This window comes from Triticum dicoccoides, chromosome 7B, assembly GCF_002162155.2.
Source record: "Triticum dicoccoides isolate Atlit2015 ecotype Zavitan chromosome 7B, WEW_v2.0, whole genome shotgun sequence".
NCBI classification, from domain to species: Eukaryota; Viridiplantae; Streptophyta; class Magnoliopsida; order Poales; family Poaceae; genus Triticum; species Triticum dicoccoides.
Genome location: NC_041393.1, coordinates 545,972,051 through 545,980,789, shown reverse-complemented (window position 1 = coordinate 545,980,789; position 8,739 = coordinate 545,972,051).

Genomic DNA, 8,739 nt, shown 5'->3' with positions numbered 1-8,739 from the left:
GAGCAAAGCAATACCACCTTTTGAGGTATTATCCCCAGTCGAGAAGCACGATGCTTGGGGAAAATTAAACTGGATGTAGTATTCGACACGCCCGAAAACTATAGATTCGAAGAGTTGCTCTTTCATGTGGTCCCCTTCAATAGTGGGTATCACGCCATCCTCGGCCGGGACGCTTTCTCACGCTTCCAAGCTATACCCCATTACGGGTATATGAAACTCAAAATGCCCGGACCTAATGGAATCATCACAATTTCGAGCAACCCGTACAAAGCCCTTCGTGCCGAAAACAAAACTGCATCATTGGCCCTCGAGGCGCTATCCGAAGCCCTAGCGGCGGAGGAATTAACCATCCTACAGTCCATGGTGGATAGGGACGATGTGATTCTCGATAAGAGATCCAAATCCGCCTCTTCCAAGCCAGCCGAGGAAATAGTCAAATTTCAAGTGCACCCGACGGACCTTAACAAAACAACATCTATCGGAGCATAGCTGGATCCGGCAGTGGACGCCACCCTACGCACATTCCTACAAGAGAATTGGGATATCTTTGCCTGGCACCCTTCAGACATGCTCAGCATCCCACGAAGACTAGTCGAACACAGTCTCAATGTAATCAAGGGATTCAAACCCATGAAGTAGACACTACGGCGATTCTCCGAACCCAAGCATCAAGCAATGGGAGAAGAACTAGCCAAGTTGTTTGAGGCTGGGTTTATTGGGGAAATTAAACATCCGGATTGGTTAGACAACTTGGTTATGGTACCAAAGAAGGACAAATCCTGGCGCCTGTGCATCGATTTCAAGGACCTCAACAAGGCTTTCCCTAAAGACCCCATCCCATTGCCTCCCATCGACCAAATTATCGACGCAATAGCAGGCCATAACTCTTTGTGTTTCCTCGATGCCTATTACGGATACCATCCGATTATGATGGAGGAATTGGACCAGGCTGCAACCGCGTTCATCACCCCTTACGGTCCCTTCTGCTTCAACACTATGCCCTTTGGGCTCAAAAATGCTGGGGCTACCTACCAGCGTATGATTCAAACTTGCCTGGAAAAACAAATCATAAAAACGGTCGAAGTATATGTGGACGACGTGGTCATCAAGACAAAGCACATCGAGACACTGGTGGACGATATTCGCCTCACCTTCGACAACCTCCAAACATACGACATACGGCTTAATCCAAAAAAATGAGTATTCGGTGTTCCAGCCGGAAAATTGCTAGGGTTCATTGTTTCCCATAGAGGAATTGAAGCAAACCCAGCTAAGATCCGAGCTTTGTCACAATTTTTCATATCAATAGACCTAAAGCAAGTCCAGAAACTAGCTGGATGCATCACGGCCTTAAGCCGCTTTATCTCTAAATTGGGAGAAAAAGCGCTACCACTCTAAAAGCTATTACGACGCACTGACAACTTCAAATGGATGGACACTTCCACAGCCGGGCTAGAAGAAATTAAAACCCTTCTTGCAAGCAACCCAATCCTAGCTGCACCAGGTGTTGGCAAGCCCATGTTGTTATATATTTGAGAAACTAACCAAGTAGTTAGTGCGGTGCTGGTCGTCGAACGAGGGGAAGAGGGACATAAATTCCCCACCCGAAAACTAGTCTATTATGTATCGGAGGTCCTTACACCTTGAAAATCCCGATACCCCACTATCATAAGATAGCCTACATAGTCTTCATGGCATCCCGTAAACTGCGACACTACTTTCAAGAGTGTTCGATCATAGTGGCATCTGAAGTACCACTCAATGACATTATCAATAACAGGGATGCCACTGGCCGCATAGCCAAATGGGCCATCGAGCTCTTACTATTCGAAATAGTATACAAGCCACGCCGGGCTATTAAATCCCAGGTGTTGGCCGACTTTGTCGCTGAATGGATGGAAGCCGAAGTCCCTAAAGAGTATAGCTCATTCCACTTGGATTATGTACTTCGACGACTCTAAAATGCTAGATGGACTAGGGGCTGGCGTCATACTAACATCCCCTACGGGTGACATGATCCTCTATGTACTACAAATTATGTATACGGACTCCAACAATGCAGCTGAATATGAGGCGCTGCTACATGGTCTTTGCATGGCTGTCTCCATGGGTATACACCGCCTGGAGGTGCACGATGATTCCAACCTTGCAATATCCCAGGTCAATGGAGAGTTCGACGTAACGGACCCAAAAATGGCGGCATATAGAAACGCCATATTAAAAATATCAACTCGGTTCGAAGGACTCAAGTTTCATTACGTCGCTCGAGAAAGTAATCAGGCAGCCGACATCCTAGCTCGTATGGGCGCTAAGCACGACCCTGTGCCACCTAACACCTTTGTGAAAAGGCTCTTTAAGCCATCCGTAGTGTGGCAGGGGGAGAGCGGAGAAGGAAATACGGACCTAGTCACAGCCCCAGGTGCCGAACACAATGCAGACACCATCGGGGGTTGCTACCTCTTGAGCTTGCGTTGGTTTTCCCTTGAAGAGGAAAGGGTGATCCAGCAAAGTAGCGTAAGTATTTCCATCAGTTTTGAGAACCAAGGTATCAATCCAATAGGAGACGACGCACAAGTCACTGAATACCTGCACAAACAATCAAGAACTTTCAACCAACGTGATAAAGGGGTTGTCAATCCCTTCACGGTCACTCGCAAAAGTGAGATCTGATAGAGATAATAAAGTAAATATTTTTGGTATTTTTGATTTATAGATTGGAAAGTAAAGATTGCAAAATAGTAGATCGGAAACTAGCCAGATGTAAACGAGATTCAATAATATGGAAAAGAGACCCGGGGGCCATAGGTTTCACTAGTGGCTCGTCTCAAGATAGCATATATTACGGTGGGTGAACAAATTACTGCTGAGCAATTGATAGAAAAGCGTATAATTATGATGACATCTAAGGCAACGATCATGAACATAGGCATCACATCCGTGTCAAGTAGACCGACTCCTGCCTGCATCTACTACTATTACTCCACACATTGACCGCTATCCAACATGCATCTAGAGTATTAAGTTCATAAAGAACGGAGTAACACATTAAGCAAGATGACATGATGTAGAGGAATTAACTCAAGCAATATGATGAAAACCTCATCTTGTTATCCTCGATGGCAACAATACAATACATGCCTTGCTGCCCCTACTGTCACTGGGAAATGACACTACAAGATTGAACCCAAAGCTAAGCTCTTCTCCCATTGCAAGAAAGATCAATCTAGTAGGCCAGACTAAACCGATATTTCGAAGAGACTTGCAAAGATATCAAATCATGCATATAAGAATTCAGAGAAGAACCAAATAATATTCATAGATAATCTTGACCATAAATCCACAATTCCTCGGATCTTGGCAAACATATCACAAAAGAATATTACATCGAATTGATCTCCAAGAACATCAAGGAGAACTTGGTATTGAGAATCAAATAGAGAGAAGAAGCCATCTAGCTAATAACTATGGACCCGAATGTCTGTGGTAAACTACTGATGCTCCATCGGAGAGGTAATGGTGTTGATGTAGAAGCCCTCCATGATCGAATCCCCCTCCGGTAGATCGCTGGAAAAGGCCCCAAGATGGGATCTCATGGGTACAGAAGGTTGCGGCGGTGGAAAAGTGGTTTCGTGGCTCCCCCAATGTTTTTAGGGTATAAGAGTATATATAGGCAAAGGAACTAGGTCAGGGGAGCTACGAGGGGCCCACGAGGGTGGGGGCGCGCCCTCCTGCCTTGTGGCCGCCTCATTGCCTCTCCAACTTCATCTCCAAGTCTTCTGATTTGCATCCGGTCCAAGAAAGATCATCACGAAGGTTTCATTCCGTTTGGACTCCGTTTAGTATTCCTTTTCTGCAAAACTCTAAAATAGGCAAAAAAACCAAAAACTGGCACTGGGCCTCGGTTAATAGGTTGTGGCACCCCGGCTCAGAGAAAACCGGAACGCCCCGTATTCTAGCCCAGAGATCGAGATGAAGTCTTCTGGAATACGGCACTGCTTAGCATAGAACAAACCAGCTTTCTATTATTACACGAATATGATTACAAGGTCTTTGATATTACAATGAATAACATCGGTACAGAGACACTACGCCGTCCTCAGTTGCTCTATGCAAGCAGCAGAACAACTCGAAGCAGCGGAATAACTCTAGCAGCGGAACAACGACGACGGTGGTGAACTCCACTCTGCAGGGACTCTGGCTGGAACGCTTATCCTAGCTCGCACGAACAGAAACCATGAAAAGCAAGCAATCAAATCCGGCATGACCTGCAAGCTGGCATGATATGCCAGGTCAGTACTTTGAATGTACTTGCAAGCTCACAATAACCAGAAGCATTCAAGACAGACAACAGCATGGCAATTACAGGTTAAACAGGAATTATCATGAGATCATCAGAACAACATAGCATGAACAAGATGAACATGATACGGCTAACACAACATGAACATGGCATGAACATATTAATCCGACAATACTGGCATGCAACATGATGACATTATCATGAACTACTTATTCTGCTCGGGCTACCTCGTAACCGTCACATGCATCACTTACCAACCTCGTACATCACACGATCATCTCAGGATCAAATCAAGATTGGTATAAACAATACCGTAGTAATCATTAAATGACCACAAGGAGCTTGATCTTTACCCATGACTCTCGCACAACATCACGAATATCCAACAACTTGGTATCCTCGATACCACCGTGATCCTTACAGTGATCACAACCCGACCAACACTTGGCCCCAAACCGTGATCCTTACGGCGATCACAACCTGACCAACACTTGGCCCATGACCCTTACGGCGATCACAACCCGACCAATACATGGCCCGTGATCCTTACGGCGATCACAACCCGACCACTAAATGGCCCGTGATCCTTACGGCGATCACAACCAACTTATCTCATCATTATTAAGCACATTATTCTTATTACTGTTGACTCATGGTGTGACCTACTTTCGACCTGGGCCCTTATCCGTGGGTGCGGCTATCGATAGATTTAATATACACTCTGCAGAGGTTAGTACACTGTACCCACACTACGGAACCCATGGCCTCGCACTCCCATTCGGGTGGACCAACGACGTTCCCACAAAACCTTCCTACTGCCATGACACTCTCCCGGCCACTCCGACTCACTCCCCTCCGGGCTAAGTCATGGGTGGCCCCGTGTCTACCTCCAGACACCTCAACGACCACCGTCACGGCCCAAAACAATAAACCGTCCCAAATGGGGACATGTGCACATAACAACAACAATGGGCACACAAGGCTTATGTCCGCCTACCTTATCAGGGTAGCGCACGCCCATAACCTTCCCTCATTGGAGGCACCGGCGAGAGGCACAACAATAGACCCAGTTAGGACCGTCCCATACCGGTAAGCGTGGTTGCACTGGTCAGTATCGTTTCAACGACACCATGACTCAGCCAACAGTTGTTCAAGTTCAATTTAATCCGGTTAACTTGAATGCAAATATGCTGAGCCATGATAAAATACATGAACATGATATCAACATAATCATGAGGGTATCACATAACTATCCACCATATCAACAATAAATCATATCCACTGAGCATGGCATACTGACTAGCATGACCATCACCAACATCAACACGTACTACTAGCAAGCATAAACATATGAAAGGAAATACTAGCAGGTATACCATGATAACAGAGTACAAGACAACATAGCACAAAATTGAACATGCAAATCTAAACATCACCGGAACAACGATAACCATCTTTTCAACAAGCAAACATTTATTAAATATTCAAGTTGAAAACCATGGCTACCGCATGACTATCATGCAAGTGGATATTGTGGCTTGCCTGGGGATGAAGAAGGCACCGGGGAGAAGTGCGATGAAGCCGCGGAAAGATTTGCGGGAAACAGTTCTCTCTCGGAGGGGCTATTTACGCGCAAGGCCAAAAAGGTCATTTTCTTAGTGTAAAACCATAGTGAAAACATGACCAACAGAACGGGCTCAACGAAACAAAGAAGTGAGTGTTGGTTTCACCTTATTTGGAGTTACGAATAAAAAGTTGTGGATGTTTTTCTGCCAGGGACCTATCTATAATGAAAAGATTTTCAAACAGGGGCCTGGACAGAAAAACAAAAAACATAATTTGGGAAATACGCTTTCACCTTATCCATTTGAACAGTGGCGGGTCCGGATGTGTGCGAGTCCCATGGGGTGGGGCCCGTATCCATGTGGGCAGGGCGGGGTCAACGCCCACCCGCCGATAGGTGGGGCTGCGTGGAGATGGGGCCCGCCTGGCCCGAGGTCGTCGTCCACCTCGCGCCTGCCCGTGAGGCAGAGGAGGACCGGTGTGCTCCGGCGACGAGCTCCGGCGCCACAGACCGCCTCCGGCGAGGCTACGGACACCGGAGAGATCGGGAAGAGGCGTCGCATCCATCCCGCCTGGTCAAGGACGCCGAGGAGGACCGGAGCGACGAGGGAGCGGACTCCAACGGAGATGGCTTCGGGTGGGATTTGGCTACGGGGCTGCGGGGCACTCCGGCGAGGGGAAAGGAGTTGGGGCGAGTAGCTGGACTCTGGGGAGGCTACTGGTGGGGGCAGAACGGAGGGGAAGGGCTCGGCTTGCCCGAATCGAAGAGGGGCAGAGGCGGCGGCCATGGCGGCAAGGGCGCGCTCAGGAGCTCCTGGAGCTCGAGCGAGTGGACGGGGAGGGAGCTGGGAGAGAGGCAAGGCCATAGGTGAGGTCGGACGAGGCCGGGTATGGCTTAAATAGCTGCGGGGTGAGGTGGCCGAGCTGGCACCGCCACGGACGTGTGGACGGCGCCGCGGACGCGTGTGCTTGCGCATGGGCTCGGGGGAAGGCGACAGTGACGCACAAGGAGGATCTCACAGGGTAGAAGAGGTTGAGGGACGCAGGGAGGAAGTCGACGGTGATGAACCGAGCCAAAACGCCACTGTGCTCTCATGGGCGTTCGGCGGCGAGCGTCGGTGAGGAAGAGGACGGAGGGGGAGAGGGGTCCATCGGGACTACGATGACGAGAGGGGGAGGGGGTCCAGCACAAACAGCCACTGGACGCGCTCATGGCATGCCAAAACAGTGGTCACCACCAGTGCTGGCATGTGTGGGAGGCAAACAGCTGGCCAATGTTGTCTAGTGGTAAGTCCTTCAAAGGGTGGTCTCAACTACGATGGTAAATTGGTTAAACAGGCTCTGGTTAAAAGGTTAGTGAGCTCTGAAGTTTACTCCAGTAAACTTCATCAGCTCAATGTGGTCAACAGGGATATGCTATGGGCCAAATAAGTTGTCTGGGGTGTTTAGCTATGGTGGGACTATGATCCTGGAGGTTTTGAGGGGAAATGGACCAGGCTTTAGTTGCTTAACAACCACATAATCTGGTCAGAAATGAAGATCATGATGATGCACTCACATGGAGTGTCAACTTGGGCTCAAATTGGGCAAGGCTTAGTCATTTGGTCATATGAAGATGATGAGAAAGGTTTCATACCATTTGGATAAACCAAAATGGTACTTCCTTCACAAGCATCTCCTCTGGACAAAAACTTGCAAAAATTCCAGAGGGATAATGGCTTAATGAAATGATGCCAAATTGGGTGGAGATATGTTTTATGGGTATAAGAATGATCTAGTAATTTATCAGGATTTTTGAAGCAATATAAAATATACTTGCTTCACAACCTGAAAATATTGCCAGAATCAAAGATTTGCTCCTGTACTCACATAGATGATTGGATGGGGATACAAATGGGTTGAAGGGGTTAATATGAGCACATTAAGGAGTGTGCAAAAGTTCAACTCATTTGGGTACTCCTAGCTAGTACTTCCTTCACAAAGCCTTCTGTTTGACAGAAACTTTGAAAATTCACCGAGGAAGATTGGCTAGGCAAATAAATTTGAACTTGTGCATGAGGCAATTATTTGGACATATAAACATGCCCAAAAAGGTTGGGAGCCACTAGGAAAAATATAAATGACACTTCCTTCACACAGTGCCATTCAGGGCAGAATAGAAAAAAGAATATTGGGGAATTATTTTTGAACATGGCAATGAAACTTTTTGCCATATTTGATCATGATATTACCCAAAAAATATATGAGAATTATTTGGGAATTTTTGGAGTGATGCAAATATAGGTTGCTTCACAACCTAGGGCAATTTGAGTTATTCCTTTAATAGAAAAGGAATATTCCCAATAAAAAGAATATTGGGATTTGGGCTAGGATGGAAATGATAGGGTCTAGGAAAGGATTTGGGAATGACAAGCCACTCTAGAAGCAAAGAAGAGGGCATTTCTTCAGTTTCCAGACCACAAAGCCACGGAAAAAAGAAAACTCAGGCAAAAACCTCGAAAAAACAAAAGAGAAAGAAAGGGCCAAAAATCAGGCTGTCACATAGGTTAGTCCCAAAAATAATATAAAAGAGCATATTAAAGCCCATTAAACATCCAAAACAGATAATATAATAGCATGGAACAATAAAAAATTATAGATACGTTGGAGACGTATCAGGGGTCTGGATATCGATATAACACCCTCTGCTCATGAGATCATGGCGGTTATCGCTCCCTGGACCGAACCATTCCTGGCCTACCTTAATAGGCAGGAGCTTCCCGACGATCAAAATGAAGCTTGGTGCATAGTTTGGCGCTCTAAAGCCTTTAAAGTGCACGAGGGTGAACTGTACAAAAGAAGTACTATCGGAGTCCTTCAAAGGTGTATCTCCGAAG